The sequence below is a fragment of the Elaeis guineensis genome, chromosome 4 (assembly GCF_000442705.2).
Source record: "Elaeis guineensis isolate ETL-2024a chromosome 4, EG11, whole genome shotgun sequence".
Classification (NCBI taxonomy): domain Eukaryota; kingdom Viridiplantae; phylum Streptophyta; class Magnoliopsida; order Arecales; family Arecaceae; genus Elaeis; species Elaeis guineensis.
Genome location: NC_025996.2, coordinates 119,730,851 through 119,754,197, shown reverse-complemented (window position 1 = coordinate 119,754,197; position 23,347 = coordinate 119,730,851). Strand labels below are relative to the sequence as shown.

At 40.2% G+C, this 23,347-nt stretch overlaps 1 long non-coding RNA gene, 1 other non-coding gene and 2 pseudogenes across 2 annotated transcripts in view; all 4 read left to right on the top strand.

Annotated features, from left to right (window-relative positions):
- Positions 1 to 7,334, top strand: part of LOC140857567 (uncharacterized) — a 48,389-nt gene extending 41,055 nt beyond the window's left edge. The window contains exon 2 of the long non-coding RNA XR_012141031.1: positions 7,037 to 7,334. This is a non-coding gene — a long non-coding RNA (uncharacterized lncRNA). The remainder of the gene's footprint in view (positions 1 to 7,036) is intronic.
- On the top strand, positions 6,795 to 6,903 carry LOC114913646 (small nucleolar RNA Z103; annotated as a pseudogene).
- On the top strand, positions 7,031 to 7,132 carry LOC114913644 (small nucleolar RNA Z103). The gene has a single exon (XR_003799557.1). It is a non-coding gene; the product is annotated as a small nucleolar RNA Z103 (small nucleolar RNA).
- Positions 7,213 to 7,322, top strand: LOC114913645 (small nucleolar RNA Z103; annotated as a pseudogene).
- Positions 7,335 to 23,347: the final 16,013 nt, after the last annotated feature.

Genomic DNA, 23,347 nt, shown 5'->3' with positions numbered 1-23,347 from the left:
TGATCTCTAAGTCACCAGAATTTTTTCTAAATGTGTGGAAGAGAGAGCACCCAACTTTTGAGCGTAGAAAGGAAGAAAATGATGAGAGGAGGCATGGAGATGGAGAGAGGGAGAGCTTTGTTGATCAAAAATTCATTCTATGGAACCCTAGAGACCACCCTTTATATATAGACATTGTCCTGACACATATCAGGAATCCTATCAACTTAAAAAGGTAGATTCTTATCTCATAAGAATTCTCTACCTTTTAAATCTGATTTATTCTAAATAAAATCAGATATAAATGGTAATTAATCAGTCCTTTTAAGTATGTACAACAGACATTCATGGAATACATGTCAGGTGGTTGGGGTGCCAACTCTTGACACCCCTCAAAGGGATCTCTAGCCAAAAGAGATAGAGCGTGGACCCCACTCTCTCTCCTCCACATCATGACACATAAGAGGAGGTGGGCCCCTCTAGGATATGGCACTCAATAATTTTAAAAAAAAAAGATGTATCACATATTCTTCCATCTATTCCACATGCATACTTAGAGATAATTAGGAGATAAAGAAGAGATAATGTTAGGATAATTATGCCAACTAATTAACTTAATCAAATTCTCTTGGGCCCATAATTAAGAGCCTAATTAAATCCAAATACATTTAGGTTAGGTTCAAGACTATGGACTTAATCAAATCAAAATCTCGAAAAGAATTAGGTTTAACCGTGTGCTAACATGGTTCTCATAAACCTAATAGGATTTCAATAAATCCTAACCCAATTAAAACTTCATAAGTTTAATTAATAAATTCAAGATTAAATCTCTTAATGTGTGACTCCATAGGTTCCATTCTATCTGGTAGTGAGATATATTGTGATCTCTATCATAATATCATCGAAACTCTTTTCGATAGATTGGAACATTTTCAATTCTATCCTTCAAGGGCCATCGATCATCAAGATGACGTCCGATGAGTCTCACAATCCACTAATAACACCTAGCAGTATATAGTGACAATTCAGTAGGATGAAAGTACAAACTCTTAGGTACAGTTATCATATGATTCAGTCCTTCTATCATGAGTTCCGAATTGATAGAGGTCATAAAGAGCTCGTCAGATCCCATCGTCAGTCATATGCTAGATTGGTTCGACTCGAGTTCATTTGTGAATTTCGTGAAAATTCTATTTCAGTATTCACACTTACTTTGGCCAAAGACTTTATGAACTCAGTCTCACAAATCGTATAGGACTTTTCCTTTTCTATCAAGATCAATAGATCCCATCTAGGTGCATCCTACTCCAAACAGTTTACCTGAACCTACTGAAGCCAACATACACAGCAATGACCCAAATGGCTAGGGACCAAGAGAACGTGCAGTCAAACCCAGTAGCCTCACTGCGAATAGTCAATGACATCATAGGTCAAAGGACCACTCACATCACTGCAGCATCGAGAAGACCATTGATGAGTGAGTAGATATCTATGTGGTTCTCGTATTAATCACACTCAGTGTAAGTTGTTCTCTAACAACCATCTGTACCTTCACCTCAGTATCTTTACACCACAGATCTGAGACTCATCTGTCCACAAGGGAGGTGAATTGTGCACCAATTTCAAATGGATTGATCACTATCCTCCGTAACGATCCTTTAATCGGGAGCATTTAGAAATTAACCACTAATTAATGTATGTCTCAAATGCTTAACTCTTTAAGAATATATAAAAATCATCTTTATTAATTTTTAGGATAAATCATGGACACATGAATATGATTAGAAAGAAAAAGTCCTTTATTGATAATAAAAGTTATAAGTACAAGTATAGGCCCAAGAATTACATAATGTGTCAGTCAATAATTGACTTCTAGGACACAAATCCAATAAGAAGACCTATGGACTTAATATTTATGAGAAGATTTAAGTTTAGATCTCATTCAATTAGTCATCATATGACCGATCTAATTGGCATGAGCTAAATTAAACCATCAAACAATCTTATTCAAGACTCAATATTTCAAATTGGCCAAATAAGTGGAGATCGATGGGGGTCCCCCTATTATTTTTCTTAGATATCAATAAATTGATCGGATCAATAAATGAAATCAATTAAATAACTACCTCTCAATTATTTATCTTAGACACCAATAAGTCAATTGATCAAAATAGGTTAGCTTAAGCGAATCAGGCTCAAGCCATCGAGTTGAATTAGATCCTTAGGTTAATTGATTCTACATATGAAATTTAATCGATTTGATCAACGATAATTGTATGATTTTAAAACTTAATTGACTTAATCCTAATCAATACTTGACTCGATTTGATCAATTACTTAATCAAATTAGATCCATTATGTTTAAATCAAAAATTCTAGATGCAATCTAATTACATGATCTAATTTTTAATTTATCCATGACCAAAATTCTCATATACAAACCTAAATTTTATATTTTAAAAATAAATTTCAGATCTAAATTTATTGCATGAAAGATAAGTTTTGAATCATAAAACTAATTTTTAAATTTAACATACAAGCATATATCTCATATATGTATGTAAATTCAGATCTTAACATAATATCATATATCTCATATACAAGTCATGAATCATATTGAAACTAATTTTTAAACCTAAATATGTAATCATATATCTCATATATAAATCATAAATCAGATTAAAATAATTTTAGATTTATACATGCATCTATATATCACATATACATGAACTAAAATCTTATCTAAAATAAATTTTAGATCTATACATGCCTTCACATACTGAATATATGAACTAAAAAAAAATTATCTATACATCTCATGTATTAAAAAAAAATAGATTTTGAAATTTTTTTTAAAAATATATATCTCAATTTCATACATATGAAACTCATGGCTCTGATATCATTGTTGGAATTTTATGTAGAGGCTTGCATGTATGTTTCAAAATTTTTTTTCTAAACAACATAGTAGAATAAAAGATTAAAATATTTTTTTATCTAAATCATGCATGTATAAAATATAGAATATAAGAATCTACTTTATATATTAAAATTGAATACATGCTGAATTTTATACTGAAATTAAATATATGATCGAATCACATATCTGTTTCATAATTTTTTTTTTCAAATCTAGATTTAAAAAAAGATAGACACTCTCTTAGCCATACAAATACTTGATCTCTATGGGTATCCACTCAAGATCAGCCTAAAACAGTCCTCTATAGTGTTAATTTTTCTTCTCCAAGAATGATCAACCTGCGATTCTAAACGAAGTCTGGATCGCGATCAACTCTTTGATCTTGTTCTTGATCTTTTTTTTCTTTTCTTTTCTTACTCTCCTTCCCTTGATTATGAAGCAACCAAAGTCTGAAAATCAGCTACCAAAGGAGACACCCAAACTCCTTTTGGGCGTGGAGATTGAGGACATCCAAGCTCCTTGAGCATTGGAACTAAAAGGGAGAAGAGAGGGAGGCGTGGGGAGACCTTGAGGGGCGTGGGAGCTACTGAAAATCTGATGCTTAGAACCTTAGAGGAGGCTCTTTTAAATAAGCAAAAAGTTTGAATCCTATTCAAAACTAAATAGCCTCTTAATATAAGTCCTACTTAAATTAAAAATCCTTATAGCCTTAGATATTTGACTCCTTTTAGAAGATCTATAAGGAGCCAACTATTGGAGCCTTTTCATCCACTTTTTCACATGCCACATGGAGCTTAAGGGACGCCCAATGCTGGTCCTGCATGCCCTCTATCATATGGACATACCCAATTTGATCAAATCAAGTGGCATCCTCATGCAAACAATCAAAAAAATTGATTAAGAATTTGAACCCTTAATGCATATGATCCAAAATCCTAGGCATCCAATAATTGGAGCCTAATGAATCTAATTCATTAAGATTATTAGCAAATAATTAACTCAAATTAATTTTATCAAATAAGTAATTCAAGTGTAAAGAAAAAATTAGATTCAACCATGTGCTAGCAAAGTTATCATGAACCTAATAAGATTTCTCTAAATTCAATTGAGACTTCATAAGTCCAATTGCTTATTCCAAATCTAATCCCTTTGTTGTGTTACTCTATAGATTTAATTCTACTTGATAGTTAGATATACCATGATCTCTATCATAGTATCATGAAAATTTTTTTTAATGGGTCAGAACGATTTCACTCTAACTTATCAAGGATTGTCAATCCTGAGCAATCCTAGTGAGCTCTCACAATCTACCAGTGACACCCATCAGTATATAATGGTAACCTAGTAGAATCGAAAAAGAACCTCAATGTGTAATTCATATATAATTCAGTCTCTCTATCGTGAGTCCTGACTAGATGATAAGTCATGGATAAATCGCCAACCTCATCATTAGTCATATGATAGATTCGATTAGCTCAAGTCCAATTATGATCCTCATGAAAAAAATTTTTCATCAATTACACAGCTGTGGTCACAGACTCTCAGACTTAGCCTCTCAAATCTTATAGGACTACTCTTCTCTATCAAGATCGATAGATTCCATCTAGATATGCATCCTACTCCTACAGTGGATCAACTGTCACCAACATCCACTACAAAATCTCAATAAAGCCATGTTTATGTGTCAGTAAAACTCCAACAGCTTCACTGTGAGTAGTCATACCATCGTAAGTTAAAGGACCATTCACACAACTACAACATCGAGATAATTACTGATGATTAATTAAAAATTCAAGTGATCTATCGTATGGTCACACTCAATACTAGTTGTTCTCTAACAACTATCCGTACTTATCGCTCAGTATCTCTATATTATAGATCAGAGACTCATCTACTCTGAAAGAAGCGATCTGTGCATCGGTCTATCCAAATCGATTATCGTCTTTATGATGATACTATGATCGAGAGTATTCAAAAATTATATACATACCTCTAATTCTCAACATTTTAAGAATATGTATCGAAGTATTAATTTCATAGACGATTCAAGGACACATCACTCTTGAATGAAAATCAAACTTGCTCTTTTATTGATCATATTAATGTATTAAGTATAAAATTATGTCCTAGACTTATTATAATATATCAGTTATATTGACTTCTAGGATATACATGTAACAAAATGCTGTCTAACTTTATATAAAGAGGCCCTTGGCATCCACCGTGCACCTATTGGATAGATGCATAATAAACAAACACTACAACAAAAAAAAAGAAAAAAATCATCACTCAAAAAATTAATTTCATTATAAAAGATTTTAATGATTAAAAAATTATCACATCGCTCGTCATAAAAAATGCATTGCTAAAGATATAAGATAACGGTGCAATATTTCATCATCTAATATATATTAATTATGATGAAATTATATATTATTAAATGATAAATATTTGATGATGATTTATTTCATCATAAAAAATTAAATATTTTATCACGATATGACATATTTTTTGTCATCAAAAATTAATCTTTAATGATGTAAACATAGTCATCATTAAAAAAATAATTTCATCATAACACAATTTTGGTAAATGAAAAAAAAAGCATTATAATGCTCGTCATCAAAAGTGTGTCATTGAAAGTATCAAGTGACAATAGCAATATCCATCATCAAATAATATAATATTATGTTATATTAATGATGAAGTAATTATATCATCATCAAATAATATAATATTTGGTGACGATATATTCTGTCACAAAAAATTAAAAATTTTATCACAATATGATATATTTTTCGTCAATAAAAATTAATCTTTAGTGATATAAAAATGTTCATTATCGGAGACATTATATTTTTATGATAGTTTATTTATTATAAAAAATTTAAATATTTCATCATGAAAAAATACTTCATCGTCACTAAAAGAATTCTATAATGAGTTTTTTATAAAGTTAAATAAGAGATCATTATCTAATGGCTAAAAATAGATAGATAAATTCTAAATTATAATTCTGAAAAGAGTTCTTTGCTAAACGATGACTAACTTTTTTTTTTTCTTTTTTGATGAAGATGACCAACTTTATTTTTACTTTTAGTATATCCTTAAGCTTTTAGGTTTTACTCTTTATCTTTTTTCCACTTAGAGTCCTTGAAGGTCAAGCCTAGCTGCAGACATGGTTTTCTTTCCATCTCAACCCAAGGGGAAAAAAAAAGGGGACAAGTATGTATGTATGTATATAGTAAATAATATTAAATCTTAATTCTTAACTCTAACTCAATCGAAGGTCCAAATATTGAAATGACTCAATCGGTCAAGCCTGGTTCAGGCAGGATTGGGCTGGGTCAAGTACATTGAACCCTCCATAGAAGGTTCAAGTTCCCCATCCAAGAACAATCATCCAAGCCCACGTGGCATCATTTGAACCATTGATTTCCTCCAGATGGATGTTAGGGTTTCGTCCTGGCTTCCCATCCTTTCCCTATAAATAACTCCGTGCGCCTCTTGCCCCTCTTCACCCGCTCCGTTTCTGCTTCTTCCTTTTGGATGCCTGGAAGAGGTGAGCTCCATCGCCTTCGAATTCTGATCTCGTTTCGATTTTGGGTGTAGGGTTTAGGGTTCTTGTAGCTTTTTTTTTCTCCTTTTTGTTGTGCGTCGGAGAACTGATTACCGGCGGAGGTTTTCCTTGTAATCGCCGCGTATGAGTCAGACGCTAAACTCATCTCTTCTCCATCATCTGCTCTTTTCTCTTCCTAACTTGGGCATCATGGCCTAATCGCAGATCTGGAGATATTTTTCATTTTTTTTTTAAATTTCTGCTGATTTTTTTGAAAACCTTTTGGTTAAATCAGATGGATATATCTCTTTTGATGTGAGATGGATGGGGTTTTTCAGGGAGGTGATGATCCTTTCCCCACATGATCGACTATGATTATATCGTGCTTTTTGTAATTTTTTTCTTCTCTAATTCGAGGAGAAATCAAGCCAGGATTCTGATCCTAATTTACCTCTGCCATCTCTTCTCCAATTCACGGTAAAAATTTTTCCTTTTTTGTGGGATGTGGGAATAAATTTATTTGGTTTGTTTCTTAGCATTTTTTGGCCGTTTGATAAAAGGGGTGTTACAGGGAGGAGGTGATGATCCTTTCCCCAGATGATCGACGCTGAACATAACGTGCGCTTTTTTTTAACATTCTCTTTGGAGAAAACCAAGCCAGGACTCTGATCCTCTCAAGCACCTACCAATCAAACGGCCAATAGATTTTAGTTTTTCTTTTTTTTTTTTGAAAGTTTTGTTTGTTTTTGTATGAATGGATGTGATGATCCTTTCCCCACATGATCGACGCTGAACATACTCTGCGCTTTCTTTATTTTTTTCTCCTTTATAGAGGAGAAAATTCTAGCCAGGAATCTGATCCGTTCATCGTATGAACTTTCCAGTGGTTTTTCTAGTGATGCATTGTTGTTTTTTGTTTCATGTGAGACTTTTCTTCTATCTGCCATTGGATCCTTAAATATTTTTTTATTTAATTTAAGGAGACGGGTTTCTTCAGAAAGTCTTTGAACCGAGCAAGCTAATTGTTTACCTTATATTAAAAATCAAAATTATCTGGCTTTTGTATCACTTCAGATTATTTTAATTAAATAATTAATTTTCTCTAATGTGGCCTTTGAGTTTCATTTAATATTAACGGTTTAACTAATATTCTATTAAATTATGAGTTTAAGTGTTATATAAAAATAAATCTTATGAGAGAGCAAGTGATTTTTCAGTATAATTTAACGGAGGATTTTGTAATTTGCCTTTAAAGTGATGCTTTCTAGAGCACTGATTAATGGTAATCTAATACTTACAGGAGGCGACCCAGAATATTTAGATTAGAAGAGAATTGATATTTTTATTTATTTTTTTACCTGGCTAAACAAAATCTGACCATCTTAAGGATGTGATAATTTACTGTCTACCAACAAAATATCATTAACTATTTATAAACTGCTGTATGGAAGATTATTACATCAACGAATTGAGATCGTTCCCAATTTTATACTTTGTCATACAAAAACAAGAACAAATGGCGCTTCACTAATGGTCCCAAGAAAACAGCTAATGACATTATATTACCAGAAACATAACAGCCAACTTTATGGGAGCCATTATACTATATTTTTCCAAGTTCACTGGTTAAAAAATTTAGCAACCTGTAGGAAGCTCGTGCCGGTTCAAGCTCAGACGAGCATCTTGAGGCATCCCCATTAAATGTGCCAGCTCCATTGGGGCTGTCTCCCTTCACCTTCTCCATGGTGGATCAGAGTTATGGTTCTTAAACTGCCGTAAAGAAGATAATGAAAAAAAATCTGTTTGTTATGCAATTGTGATGCAAAATTCATAATCTGACAGCACCGCTAGATTTGTAGTGCAAATCAGAGAGGGGGAGGGAGAGGATGGACAAGGCTATTACTCGAGGCTTGCCAAGTCCGGTATAATTCTTCTACAGTATCTCTGCCCCTCTATGGTACTCTAGTTCAGCCAAGTCCGGTATAACTCGAGAGAGATGAAATGAGCTCGTTACGTTATCTCTGCCTTGGAATTCTTCTACTCTGGCGGATGACTGGATCATTTAAAAAATGGTTGAGTACTTGATCGGCTTATGTCAAGGCGTCATGTTGTCCAAAATGTAGAGCGACTTATTGCCTTTATTTTGTTTTTTTTTAAATAAAAAAATACTTCATTGAATAAAAAATTGTGTTACTGGGACAATAAATTCCCCGATCTGTGTACAAGTAGTATAGTTATGACAACTAAATAAAGATCCAAAACTGTATCGGGATAACCTTAGAACCAAAAATAGTAGCTGAGACGTATCACAGCATAGTAACAAAATTAGAACATTAGAAGTATATGAACAGATGAAGCACAAGGTAGATAAGAAGGAAAAAAGGTGTTGTTGCAATAGCAATGCGAGTAGCAAACAAGTGAAAATAATAGCGGAAGCAAACTGATAAGTCCAAGAGATGGACCCATGATAGAGTAATATTTTCCAGTGAAGTTTATGAAGAGAGATAACTACCAATAGTATATTTGCTGTAGTAGATTGCATAAGAATGTAGCTGTAGCAATAAGCTTTATGAACAATAATGAATATTAAATCATCGTGCCATGCATAATTTGATTATTCTACCGGAACAATAAATTGGCCAATGGAGTCCATGAGTTTCATGAGGGATTAACAAACCCAAAATACCACTGATCTTGGTGAAATTCTGTAAACTAACAAATACATTGTCCCAAGATATCAAAGCAGGTAGTATCATGTGTAGGTTGCACAACTGAAAATAAAAAACATCCAAAAGAAAATCCTGTGGCCAATAAGTAGTATAGAAATATTATCACGCTTCCGATCCGAGATCGCAGCAATCGTCGCATATTTATGAAGAACTCTCTTTATAAGCATGCAAGACATCTCATCACGATATCAATGATCACAGCAGAATAAATTCAAATAATTATTATTCAATTTTAATTCAAATAATTAAATCAAATATTTTACATCCAATAAAATTTCACTAAAAATAAAACAATAGATCTAAGTTCAATGAAGTTGACAATGCTAAATCTCGCATCTAAAAGCTCTGTTCCAATATTAATTCTCACGCTCATAATTAATTATCTGAGTCTGAAAAATAAAAAGAAAAGAAATGAGCTAAACAGCTCAGTAAGTAACAAATATCTCAACTAGATATTTCAGATATTTATATAATTTTCAAGAACAATGCTATGAATAAACATAAAAATGTATTTCATACTGATTCAATGCAAATCTAATCTCTTCAAATATTATAATATAATCATAAATCTAATTCGAATTAAAATACTCATAACTCAACAGCCTCGACTATGACCAACATTTAATCCCCATTGACGGGGTCCACTGAATACCAGCGCACAATCCTCATTGGCGGGATCCACAAATACCAGCGCACAACCCCCACTGGCAGGATCCACTGAATACCAGCGCACAACCCCCACTGGTAGGGTCCACTGAAACATAGTTAGGCTGAGAGCATAAATTCGATCGGTATCAAAACACTATTGTATCATAACAAATCATAATTTTCACTGAACATATGCATAATCGACGAACCATAATATTTCAAAAGTACTTTTCTTTCAAAACATAATTTCATAAATCATGTATAATTTCAAAGAATAATTATTTATTTTCAGAATAAATATGAAATATCTCGAGAAGATGATTCATTACTTACCTTTCACAGAGTACTGAATGAACAGATCGACTAACTTTTAGGAGATTCTTAAGTGCCTATTATCCAAAATTATATTCTTACATTAATTTTAATTCAAAATTAAATCTAAACAAATCTCAAATCAAAACCTTACTTGTAATCGGACTCTTCCCTAAACTCGATCAAAATCATCAAAATGAAGCCTTTCACTATGCTAATCTTAGAAGGATAACTTTGGAGAGAAAAATCCATCAAGAGAGAGAAACAATCTAGAGAGAGAAAATAGAGAGAGAAAGTCAAATTCTAGAGAGAGAAAGCAATGGTTCAGGCTGAAGGGAGAGAGAAAAAATTTTTCTCTCATATTTATTTATTTATCTATTTATTTATTTTTCTTTTCTTTCCTTTTTCTTTTTCTTTTTTTTTTTTTCCTTTTTTTCTTTTCTTTTTCTTTTCTTTTTCCTTTTCCTTCTTCTACTTCTTCCCGTGGCCTCCCATGGGTGAAAAAAAAATGAAACAGGGGACCGAATGGTCCCCTCATAAGGTTGGCCAACCGACGGTCGGCCGGCACGAGAATGGCCGGCAGCCAGAGGAGAGCGCACCACCATCTGGAGGAACCCAAACCGATGGCCGGTGACGACCACCGACGTTCGAAAACTAAAAAAATGAAACTTCTCCAATGATAAAATTCGATGACTCTGGTCATCGACGAACGTGCACACCAGAATGGGAAGGAAGGGAGAGAAGAGAGGAAGAGAACCATATGCTTACCTCGAGCTCCGACGACCTTTCCGGTAAGGAATCACGGCAAGCACGGTGAGAGTTTTCACGGGCAATTTCTGGCGATCTTTGCCGTTTCGCTCCAAGTTTTTCACGATGGAAGGAAGGGAGAAGGGTCTCCCCCTTAAATAGAGCCGAAAGAGAGGAATTTGACTCCTCTCCGATGAAGTTTCCGACTCCGATTAGAAGCCGGTAAGGAGAAGAAGACTCCCTGCGAGAGTCTTCTTCATTTTTTCCTTTTTTTTAGGCTTTTGGGTTTAAGGCCCAATGGGCCGGATGTTACATTCTTTCCTCCTAAAAATAAATTTCGTCCTCGAAATTTCTCTTATCTGTCACCATTGCATTGGAAGCCTGTGCGTTCTATTGAGTAAGAGCATAAACTCTTCTCTGGGTTTTAGAAATCTGTCCACCACCCTTGTTTTGTCCTTCATAAGTCTTTAGCCAACTTGATTTTCAGTATTTAGTGGGCAGCTAGCAATTTTATGATTCATCTGACCACATTTGAAACAAGCACCTGTATTCCAATGGCAATCTTTGTCTGCATGATTTTTGCCACATCTGGAGCATCACTCACCATCAATCTATTGAGTCTTATTATCTATTGCTCCCTTAGTTGAACTTTTGATGTTCTTATTATTCTGCCCTTGTGTATCATTTGATTTTACTCTCTTTCTTTGCTTTCTTTTCCTTTCCATGCATTCTTCATTGACTTCTCTTTCAATTATCAGTGCTTTGTTTATCACATTTGCATAAGTTGTCAATTCATACGGAACCACTTGTTTTCGAATCTCAGTTCTCAATCCTAACTCAAACTTGTGAACACGTTCTTGCTCACCATCCACTAATCTTGGAGCAAATTTTGCTAACTCTGTAAATTTTGCTTCATATTCAGTCACACTCATACCCTTTTGCTTCAAATAAATAAACTCTTGCTCTTTCTGGATCCTTATACTCTGAAAAAAATACTAATCGTAGAATGCAATCCGAAATCTTTTTCAGGTAAGTATTTCATCGTCTTGTTCATACTTGCGCTGTAGTCACTAACACCAGTTGTATGCTTCTCCTTGTAGTAAATAAGCTGCATATCGAATCTTTTCTTCATCACGACACTCTTGGATAGCGAAGGCCTTCTCCATCTCCATTATCCAGTTATCAGCCTCCAAAGGTTCAGTAGTCCCCTTGAAAGCTGGAGAAGCAAGCTTTTTAAATTTTGAAATGTTGTTCCGTTGTACTGGTTGCTCTTCATGTTGTGGTGGTGGATGCTGATGTTGTTGTGTATCTCATTATATCTGCTATTGTTCAAGCATTTGCTGCTGTATTTGTTGTTGCGTTTGTACCATCCCGATTAGGGTCTGCATTAACTGAGCCTTATCCGGTTTCTGACGTGCTCTCGAACTACTCGCATTAAGATCTACGACTCCCTCCTCTTGAGGGGTGCCACTGGTCAGATGGGGAGTGCTACCATCCCATGGTTGTGATATCTCTCTTACAATCCCTTGAGTAGTTCTTGTTATTCTATGGGGAAGTATAATAACCTTGTAGTAGTAAAACCTTATTAGATTCATTTATCTATTTGTTAGGATGGGTTTATTATGATGCTCATACTTTAACGTCCCAATATTTCTAATGTCTACCCACCTATACTCATACTATGTCTAATTCTAAATCTATCCACTTATGCTCTGATACCATATTAATTGTCACACCCCTGGCTCGAGATCGCGAGCAGGAGGTCGCAGCAACCGCCGCATACTTATGAAGAACTCTCTCCATAAGCATGCAAGGTATCTCATCACGATATCAATGATCACAGCGGAATAAATTTAAATAATTATTATTCAACTTTAATTCAAATAATTAAATCAAATATCTTACATCCAATAAAATTTTACTAAAAATAAAATAATAGATCTAAGTTCAATGAAGTTGACAATGCTAAATCTCGCCTCTAAAAGCTCTGTCCCAATATTAATTTCCACGCTCGTAATTAATTATCTGAATCTGAAAAATAAAAAGAAAAAAAATGAGCTAGACAATCCAGTAAGTAACAAATATCTCAATTAGATATTTCAGATATTTATATAATTTTTAAGAATAATGCTATGAATAAACATAAAAATGTATTTCATGCTGATTCAATGCAAATCCAATCTCTTCAAATATTATAATATAATCATAAATCCAATTCGAATTAAAATACTCGTAACTCAACAGCCTCGACTATGACCAACGTTTAACCCCCATTAACGGGATCCACTGAATACCAGCGCACAACTCCCACTGACAGAGTCCACAAACACCAGCGCACAACCCCCACTGGCAGAGTCCACTGAATACCAGTGCACAATCCCCACTGGCAGGGTCCACTGAAACATAGTTAGGCTGACAGCATAAATCCGATCTGTATTAAAATACTTTTATATCATAACATATTATAATTTTCACTGAACATGTGCATAATCGATGAACCATAATATTTCAAAAGCACTTTTCTTTCAAAACATAATTTCATAAATAATGCATAATTTTAAAAAATAATTATTTATTTTCAGAATAAATATGAAATATCTCGAGAAGATGATTCATTACTTACCTTTCACAGAGCACTGAATGAACAGATCGACTAACTTTTAGGAGATTCTTCAGTACCTATTATCCAAAATTATATTCTTACATTAATTTTAATTCAAAATTAAATCTAAACAAATCCCAAATCAAAACCTCACTTGGAATCAAACTCTTTCCTAAACTCGATCAAAATCATCAAAATGAAGCCTTTCACTATGCTAATCTTAGAAAGATAACTTTGGAGAGAAAAATCCATCAAGAGAGAGAAACAATCTAGAGAGAGAAAATTCTAGAGAGAGAAAGTAGAGAGAGAAAGTCTAATTCTAGAAAGACAAAGTAATGGTTCAGACTGAAGGGAGAGAGAGAAATATTTTCTCTCATATTTATTTATTTATTTATTTATTTTTCTTTTCTTTTCCTTTTCTTTTTCTTTTCTTTTTCCTTTTTCCTTTTCTTTTTCTTTTCTTTTTCTTTTTCTTTTTCTTCCTTCTTCTACTTCTTTTCTTGGCCTCCCATGGGTGGAAAAAAAAATGAAACAGAGGACCGAATGGTCCCCTCATAAGGTTGGTCGACCGACGGTCGGCCGACATGAGAATGGCCGACAGTCGGAGGAGAGCGCACCGCCATCCGGAGGAACCCAAACCGATGGCCGGCGACGACCACCGACGTCCGAAAACCAAAAAAAATGAAACCTCTCCCATGATAAAATCCAACGACTCTGGTCGCCGGCGAACGTGCACACCAGCACGGGAAGGGAGAAAAGAGAGGAAGAGAACCATATGCTTACCTCGAGCTCCGACAACCTTTCCGGCGAGGAATCGCGGCAAGCACGGTGAGAGTTTTCATGGGCGATTTCTGACGATCTTCGTCATTTCGCTCCAAGTTTTTCACGATGGAAGGAAGAGAGAAGGGTCTCCCTCTTAAATAGAGCTGGAGGAGAGGAGTTTGACTCCTCTCCGATGAGGTTTCCGACTCCGATTAGGAGCCGGTCGGGAGAAGAAGACTCCCTGTGGGAGTCTTCTTCATTTTTTTTTTTTTTTTTTGGGAAGGGGGGCTTTTGGGTTTAAGGCCCAATGGGCCGGATGTTACAAATATACTATATTCTATCAAGCTTCACAAAGCAAAACAAGTATTGCATAACTGATTGAAGGCCATGCAAAGAACAGAGCATCCCTTAGTGAACAAAATAACAATGAGCATTAAGCTTAATAATTTATTTAATTGCTGCTAGCAGAGAACATGATATAATATGCTGCCACACAAAGGGAAGATATGATAACACTGCCAATATGAAGGATAGAAGATTGCTGATAGAAATTTAAAATCTATATTTGGGACCTTCAACCTGAGCAAAATAAGACCATGATAACTATATATCACCAGCCTAGCATAAATCCCTGCAAAATAAATACGAATCTAAATACAATTAGACAACATATCAGAGAAAAGTAACTTGAGAAGCATCATAGCTAAGGCCAGCTAACTATGACCCCACCCACCAACCTGACCTGTATTTGATCCATCATAAATAGATTTGGATTTAAGCTAAATAGATTTGAGTCATAAATCGGTTCATCCGTTTAACTCATTTAATATTTGATCGGATTTAAGTTTTAGATATTTGACCTATTTGACCCATTTAATATTCAGATCAGGTTGAGCCAAATAACCTATTTAATCCATTCAAGATCTGTTTAATCTATTTAAAACCTACTTAATCTGTTTTTGACTCATTTAATCAAATTTGTTTAACTTATTTAAGATCTGTTTAACCTATTTAAAGTCCGCTAAACTATTCCTGACCTATTTAATCCGATTTGTTTAACCTATTTAACCCATTTAATCTAATTTAATATATTTAATAAATAAATTAAGTAGGTCAGATTGGACTATCTGTTTAATAAACAGATCAGATTTAGGTTTGAATTTTTGATCTATTTAATAAACATGTTGGGTTTGGGTTGATGATTTTCTAACCTGACCCACATTGATCTAACCCGACCCGATCCAATTGCCACCCCTATCCGCAGCCAATAAGCCAACAAAAGAGTGAGGCAAATAATCACCCTTAAAGTAAAGAAAGTCATTTGATAAAGCATGATTTGCCATCCAGTCTGCTGGCTGATTATCTTCCCTATAAATATGTGAGATCTTAAAAGATAGACAAGAGCGACTCTATAATTTAATGTCTTGAATCCATTGTAAAGATTTTCTAAAGGATTTTGATAAATTAACCAGCCAAGAAATCATGACTACAAAGTCACGTTGTAGCCAAATATTAGGGTTAACAAAAGATGTGTCTTGAATCCATTGTAAAGATTTTTTGGAGGATTTTGATAAATTAACCAACCAAGAAATCATGACTACAAAGTCACCTTGCAGCCAAATATTAGGGTTAACAAAAGATGCCATTACCGTATGTAGAGCAAGCCATGCCATAATAAGCCCAGTAAATGGCACATCACATGACATTAAGCATTTACCCCCAGCAAATAACACAGCTCCCTCATGATCACGAACAACAAACCTTGTTGCTGCTGCATCCTTATGAACAATGCCATCAAAATTCAAGAGTAACTCTTCATGGGAAGGAGGCTCCTAAGAAATAAGAAAATAAGAAAGATGATTGCTCAGTTGAGAAGAGCCCCAGTTCCATGACTAAGTGTATCACGAATAAGGTAAAGAAGAATTAGAAATATATCTATCTTAAAGCATTGACATTGGCGTAGCAAGTCATCCGAAGATTGATGCTCCTATTGGAAAATATGGAGGTTCTGTGCTTCCCAAACTAAAGTAGCCATATAAGCCATCATAGACTTATTCACATTGTCTTCCAAAGAGTTTGTAAGGAATGCTAGCAAGTCCAGCAAAGATTAAGACTGAAATTTAGTAGACATCTATGCCAATCTACTCTAACGTTGCTTAGCAAAAGAACAAGCAACAAGCACATGTTGACAATCCTCAATGGTATCATGACATAGATCATAAGAAAAGCCCAAATTGGACAAAATTCCCTTAGAATGCACAAAATTTTTTGAGGAGAGCTTGCCCCACTGTACCTTCCCACAGAAATACTTGGTACGCATAGGAACCCTCAATTTCCAAACCAAAAAAATGAAAGGGAGGGCTCACAGGCAAGATAATATATATGCATAAAATCCTTTACAAAAAGACATTATGGGTAAGAAGATGTCAATCCAAGCTAATCAAATCATGGCCCTTGGGGAAGGAGAATAGCTAAAATTCTTGTCATCATATCAGCATTAAAAAATTGAGATAGAAGGCAACATTCCATGTTCTATCTGGTCTAATAAAATTAGCAACAGTATAATGAGTAAGATTAACCAAATTAGAAATAAAGGAAGGAGCACTTGTTTAAAGGTATAGTAGAAATCCAAGGATCAGTCCAAACATTTACCAAAGTACCATTCCCAATTAGCCATTGGAACTAATACTAAATCTTCTTTCTTTAAGCACAAAGTTTCCTCCAAATAGGAGAGCAAAATTTAGGCACTTTATATGAAGACCAGAAACCCAAAAATTTGTATTTAGCAGCCACAAATTATGCCCATAAAGAGGAAGGATGAAGCAAGAGGCTTGCTGTCATTTTAGCCAATAACAGATTTTTGCATTGATCAAAGAGACTTAAGATCAAGCCTGCCCATCGGCTTTGGTGTACAAATAGTGTCCCACAATAATAAATGCAATCTCTTTTGAGAGGTCAAATATCCCCATAAGAAGGCTCTAACTTCCCTCTCAAGAATATTAACAACCGCTGGTGGGATATGAAGACATAGCATAGAATAAATAGGAATGGATATAAGGATGGAGCTTAGAAGGGTTGCTCTTCCTACAAAGAAGAGAGCCTTTCACTTCTAGCTTGCAATCTTTGACATAACTTTGTGAACGTAATAATTAAAATGAGCAGCATGAATTTTTGTAGTAGCAAGAGAGATGCCAAGTTATTTCCATACTCCATGCTTAGGCGATGTTGGTGCAAAAATTCGCTTGCGTCAGAGAAGCTGGAGTCGAGGGAGTCGCGGTCGCCGCCGGGACCTGCAAAGAAAGTCTAAACCGGAAGTGGGATTGCTCCGGCAAGACCCTCCGACGCTCAAGTCAGTTCTCTGCCTCAACAAGAATGGAGTGCTCGAACGAAGAATTTAGCAGAGTTTTGAGGTAAAAATGAGAGCTTATAGAATAACGTATCTGGGATTTCCCTTTTATAGACGGAGGGAGCAACAGATTGACAGCGACGTTCATAACCGTCTGGTAGTGGGCGGCCCACGATCAGGAGGAATTTGTTGCAAGGAGTAGTGGAGTGGACCCGTGGCCCTCACAGTAGCACGCCACGTGGAGTCTGCCGCAGGGAGTGGAGCGGCGTTCGTTGTCGCGACTTGCCGGAGGATGGGAGAATCGCGCAGTATCCGTTACAGAAGGTGGAGTAGGATCGTAGGCATCATAGCGGTCTGCCAGGGAATAGTGGAGCCGTGCGGAATCCGTCGTAGAAGGTGGAACAGAGTCGTGGCTGTTATAGCGGTCTGTCGGGGAATGATGGAGCTGCGCGAAATCCACCGCAGGAAGTGGAGCAGGATCGCGGTGGTTGCTGTGTCGCGCCTGGGAGTGCAGATCCGTCGGCTAAAGTTCGGCAGCGGTCAGAGCTGGCGACGGAGCCCTGCTCCCGTAGGAGTCCGGGCGGAGTCCCCCTTGCAGTTGAAATCATGGGCGGAGCCCGGCTCCCGTAGGAGTTCGGGCGGAGTCCCTTGCAATTAAAGTCAGGTGTAAAGTCCGGCTCCCGTAGGCGTCCGGACGGAGCTTACCGGCAGTTGATGTTGGCGACGGAGCCCGGCTCCCGTAGGAGTCCGGGCGGAGTCCCCCTTGAGGTTGGAGTTGTGGGCGGAGCCCGGCTCCCGTAGGAGTTCGAGCGGAGTCCTCTCGGAGTTGAAGTTATGGGCGGAGCCCGGCTCCCGTAGGAGTCCGGACGGAGTCCTCTCGGAGTTGAAGTTGTGGGCGGAGTCCGGCTCCCGTAGGAGTCCGGACGGAGTCCTCCTGCAATTAAAGTCAGGTGCAAAGTCCGGCTCCCGTAGGAGTCCGAACGGAGTCTTACCGGTAGTTGATGTTGGCGACGGAGCCCGATTCCCATAGGAGTCCGGACGGAGTCCCCCTTGAGGTTGGAGTTGTGGGCGGAGCCCGGCTCCCGTAGGAGTCCGGGTGGAGTCCTCTCGGAGTTGAAGTTGTGGGCGGAGCCCGGCTCCCGTAGGAGTCCGGGCGGAGTCCTCTCGGAGTTGAAGTTGTGGGCTGAGCCCGGCTCCCGTAGGAGTTCGGGCGGAGTCCTCCTGCAATTAAAGTCAGGTGCAAAGTCCGGCTCCCGTAGGAGTCCGGACGGAGTCTTACCGGCAGTTGATGTTGGCGACGGTGCCCGGCTCCCGTAGGAGTCCGGGCGGAGTCCTCCTTGCGGTTGAAGTCGTGGGCGAAGCCCGGCTCCCGTAGGAGTCCGGGCGGAGTCCTCTCAGAGTTGAAGTTGTGGGCCGAGCCCGGCTCCCGTAGGAGTCCGGGCGGAGTCCTCTCGGAGTTGAAGTTGTGGGCGGAGCCCGACTCCCGTAGGAGTCCGGGTGGAGTCCTCCTGCAATTAAAGTCAGGTGCAAAGTCCGGCTCCCGTAGGAGTCCGGACGGAATCTTACCGGCAGTTGATGTTGGCGACGGAGCCCGGTTCCCGTAGGAGTCCGGGCGGAGTCCCCCTTGAGATTGGAGTTGTGGGCGGAGCCCGGCTCCCGTAGGAGTCCGGGCGGAGTCCCCCTCGGAGTCATGGACGGAGCCCGCAAGGGTTAATCCCGCCGAGAACTTCGGCCGTGGGTATTTTATACCCAATACCAGTCCCCCTACTTCCGAGTTCGAATTTCGAGCGAAGAAAGTACAGAGAGATTGGCGCAGCCGAAGTCGTCTCCTCGAATCCTGCGCACGACTGCTCCCAGATATTTTGGCATTAAATGTGTGCGTGCTGGAGTCTTTTCGAATCGGGGCGATACGAAGGGACCCTTCGAAATTTCCGCCGGTACACTGGCCCAGGCACGGCGCCATAATGACTCTGCCAATCCGTCAGTCGCTTTTAGCCGCCTGCCGGGGGAGTGGGACACGTGTCGGGCGTGGGCTGGCCTGGGGGGATTCGCGATCATTATGGCACCGGATCCCAGGGTCTATTTAAACCCGTCCTTCCACCTTTAGGGGTCCTATTCCGTTCCAGAGTTCTATCAGTGTCTGCCCTCCCTTCGAGAGCCCTGATTCAGTTGGTGTCTTCTCGGGCCATAGGCGCCCTTCCAATCGTCCCTGTCTTCGTCCCTCTGCATCCCTCAGAGCGATCTAGGTTAGTTCCAACACCTTCATCTTTCTTCCCGCCACTTAGGGACCTCTTCTTTGCCATTATTTTTTTTGTATTCCTCCGAGTTAGTTTCCTGTGACCTCTTGCCCCTCATCCTGTCCGTCTTCTTCGGGATCTTTAGAGCCCTCATTCGAAGTTATTCGAAATATCGTCCGGCTCTTCTGCTCCCTGCAGTTCCAGGAGTTCTTCCGCCTCAAACCCCCAGGTCCCTTGCTCTGTAGACGAACCTGCGTCTGGGGCTGGGCTCCGCCCGATTTTTGCGCCGGGTGCCATTCCATGTTCCCTGACTCCGGAGGAACTCCTTCTGATAAGGGTTCAGTATGGAGTTCCTCCGGAGTACGACCTGGAGCTGCCTGGCCCTTCTGACCAGGCAAGCACTCCCCACCCGGCCGTTTTTGCCTGTATCAGGAGGCGTTCCGTGCCGGACTCCGGCTTCCGCTTCCGTCCTTTGTTGTCGCCCTCTTCTGCTTCTTAGACATCTCCTTGGCTTCTGTGGCCCCGAATTCTTTTAGATTTTTGATAGGATTTCTCTCCCTTTGTCACGTAGTCGAGGTCCAACCGTTCCTCTCCATGTTTAGGCACTTTTATACTTTCAAGCGCCATCCTTCGACGAAGGACTGGTGGTACTTCTCCCCCCAGTTCGGCAAGAAGGGGTTGCTGAAAGGTGCCCCTTCTTCAATCCATAATTGGAAGAAAAAATACCTCTTCATCCATTGTCCAACCCTGAGGCCGGGCCTACCTCCTTGGGGCTCTCTGAGGAATTCTGTCCGTCGGGCCCCCAGCCTGGGGGAGGATGACCTCCAGGCTGCCCGGAAGCTTCTTGCCTATTCCGCTCCTTCCCTTCCCAATCTTCTGAGGGAGCAATTTCTGTTCAACATTGGCCTGAGCCCCCAGGATCCTGCGAGTACCTCATCTTTTCCCTTATCTTCTTTTCTTCTGCCCTTCTTCTTTTTCTTTCTCTTTTTTCACTCTTCTTCCTTCTCTCTCTTTTTCTCCTCTTTTTTTTTTTTTGACTCTTGATTGATTGGTCTACTTCTTTTTCTTTCTCTCTCTCTGTTTTTTTTTTTTAAGGAATGGACGTCGAAGCAGCGCGGATGCTCGTCAGGGGCCTCAGGGCCCACAAAAGGAAGGGCGTCGCGACCTCTGGATCGGCGAAGAGGGCCAAGGTGGAGGAGTCGAGCTTGGCCGCACCCACCTAGGCAGCTCCAGCGATTGACATTCCCTCGAATGCCGAGGCAACGGCTCCGCATACCTCCTCGAGGAGTCTGCCGACTGGGGCCCCTGTTTTGGGGGTCCGCTCCACGGAGGCGCCCGTAGCCGAGAGGGGGAAGAGAAGGAAGTCGGTGGCCCGCAGGGTGAGTAGCCGTCGAACTGCTGCTGACGAGTCCCTCTGCTTCGAAGAGGGGCCGGAGAATCCCTTCAACGACAGGGACTTGATCAGGCGGTTGATCGACGGCTGCATTCTGTCCGACGTCGTCGAGAGGATCGACCGCGTCGATCCTGAGCAGCGGGCCTGGGACTCTTTGGGGTCCTTCCTTGAGGTAAGCAAATCTTCATTTACTTGGCTATTCGGCCCTTGTTCTGATCCCCTAGCTGCCCTTGCAGATCGGGCACCAGCTCCTCGCCAATATCGAGGCGATGAGCCGTGCGAGGAGGGATATCGTCCAGGTGGAGGAGCGCTGTCGGGCCGAGGTCGCTCGCCTCCAAGAAAAGATGGCTGAAGTAGTCGCCCTCCAAGAGGCCCTGGAAAGCGAGAAACAAGCCCGGGAGGAGGAGAGGCAGACCTTGGAGGAGTCGGCGAGAAAGGCGGAGGCCGAGGTCGCCAACTTGGCTAAGCAGATTTCGGTCCTGGTCTCGGAGGCCAGAGTCCTTACGGTAGAGGAATTCAAGACCTCCGCAGAGATGAGGGACCTGAATGTCCAATTCGGCCAGGAGGCGTTCATCAAGGGGTTCGAGCTCTGCCAAGAGAAGGTAGCCAGAAAATTTTCAGAGCTCGACCTCAGCTTCCTAGGCGAGGAGTCCGAAGACGAGGCCGGTCCCTCGCCAGCCACCACTGCTATCGTAGCCCCTTACCGGGGACGCCGAGTTCTCCAACCCCCGCCCCTGAGGTCTGAGACCTCCGACCTTGTATTATTATTTCATCGCAATTTTTCTTTTCCCCTTTTTTTTGTCTTCAAGAATCATCCAATCAATAAAGTTGAATTTCTTGTCGTGGATGGCTTCTCCTCCCTCCCCTTCTTCTCTCTGCTTTTCTTCCTGCGATGAGTCGTGTTTTGACGCTTTTGCCTTCCGATGGCAGTGTCCTGTAGAAGCACTTCCCCTACCCCTGGGGATCCCGATGAAGTCGACGATTCAGCGGCTGAAGAAGGAAGTCCTTCACTTGACAAAAAAATCAAAGAAGATGGAAGGCGAGCTTCGTAGATTGAGAGAAGGTCATTCTGAAGCCATCGCGGAGGCCACCCACTTTCGGAATCTCCACGTGAAGGGGATCATGGAGTATAGCCGGAGGAAGGCGGATTTCGCGAAGGAGCTCGAGGAATGCAAGAAGAGCGCCAGCGACCGAATTTGGGCTCAGGCCGCCAAGATTAGCGCCCCCAAGGTGGAACTGTCAGCTGCGATGGGGAAGATCGGCCAGCTGGAAGGAAGTTCGTCCCGACTATTGGCTCGGGCCGACGGCGACCAGGAGTGGTCGAAGAAGGTCTCCGACCTTCAACGGCAGCTTCAGGACGCCGAGGTGAGCCACGACGTGCATCGGGCCAACTGGCGCAGGCAGGTAGAGGATATAAAGGGAGACTCAGGACGGCGACCGACGAAGTCGCCCGTCTCCAGAGGCAGCTGGCTAACAGGGCTTAGCTTACTTCCGCCCGGGATTCTGATGAGCTCCAGTCCCTAAGAAGAACCGTTGAAGGGATTTCTGTCACCCTCGGGGAAAAGATAGCCGAGCTGCAACAACTGAAGATCCAACTGGCATACGAGCAGCGGGCCGTCGCGGACGCGGAGGCGGAATCCGAGGTCTTGAGGAAGAGGCGTCGAGAGGCGGAGGCCGAGAGCCAGCGACTTCGTCGGGCGCTCCAGGATGCGCTGCAGAGAAGGGGGGAGCTAGAAGAAGAGATTGAGAATCTAAGGCAGTCCTGGATGAGGGGTGGAGCAGATAACTCTAGGTCGGAGGGAGCAGAGTCTCCTTAGAGCTCTTTTCATCCTTCTGTCTTTTCATGTATATACTTCCCTTTTTGTTGTTTCGTCCTGCTTTTGTCATTTTGCTTTTCTTTCCTTGGCCTTCCGGACTTTGTAGTGTGCATTTCGGAATGGGATGAAAAGGGTGTTTTGTGTTACCTCGTCCGCGCGTTGTATTAAATTGTCATCCGCCGAACTTTTCTTGTCGTTCGACTTGTCTGATGTTGACGTCGTTGGGAGGCATCCAGTCGTCGATGCATTAGCTCGCCTTCCTCATCGTACATGGCCGCAAGCCCGAGTTTGGCGGC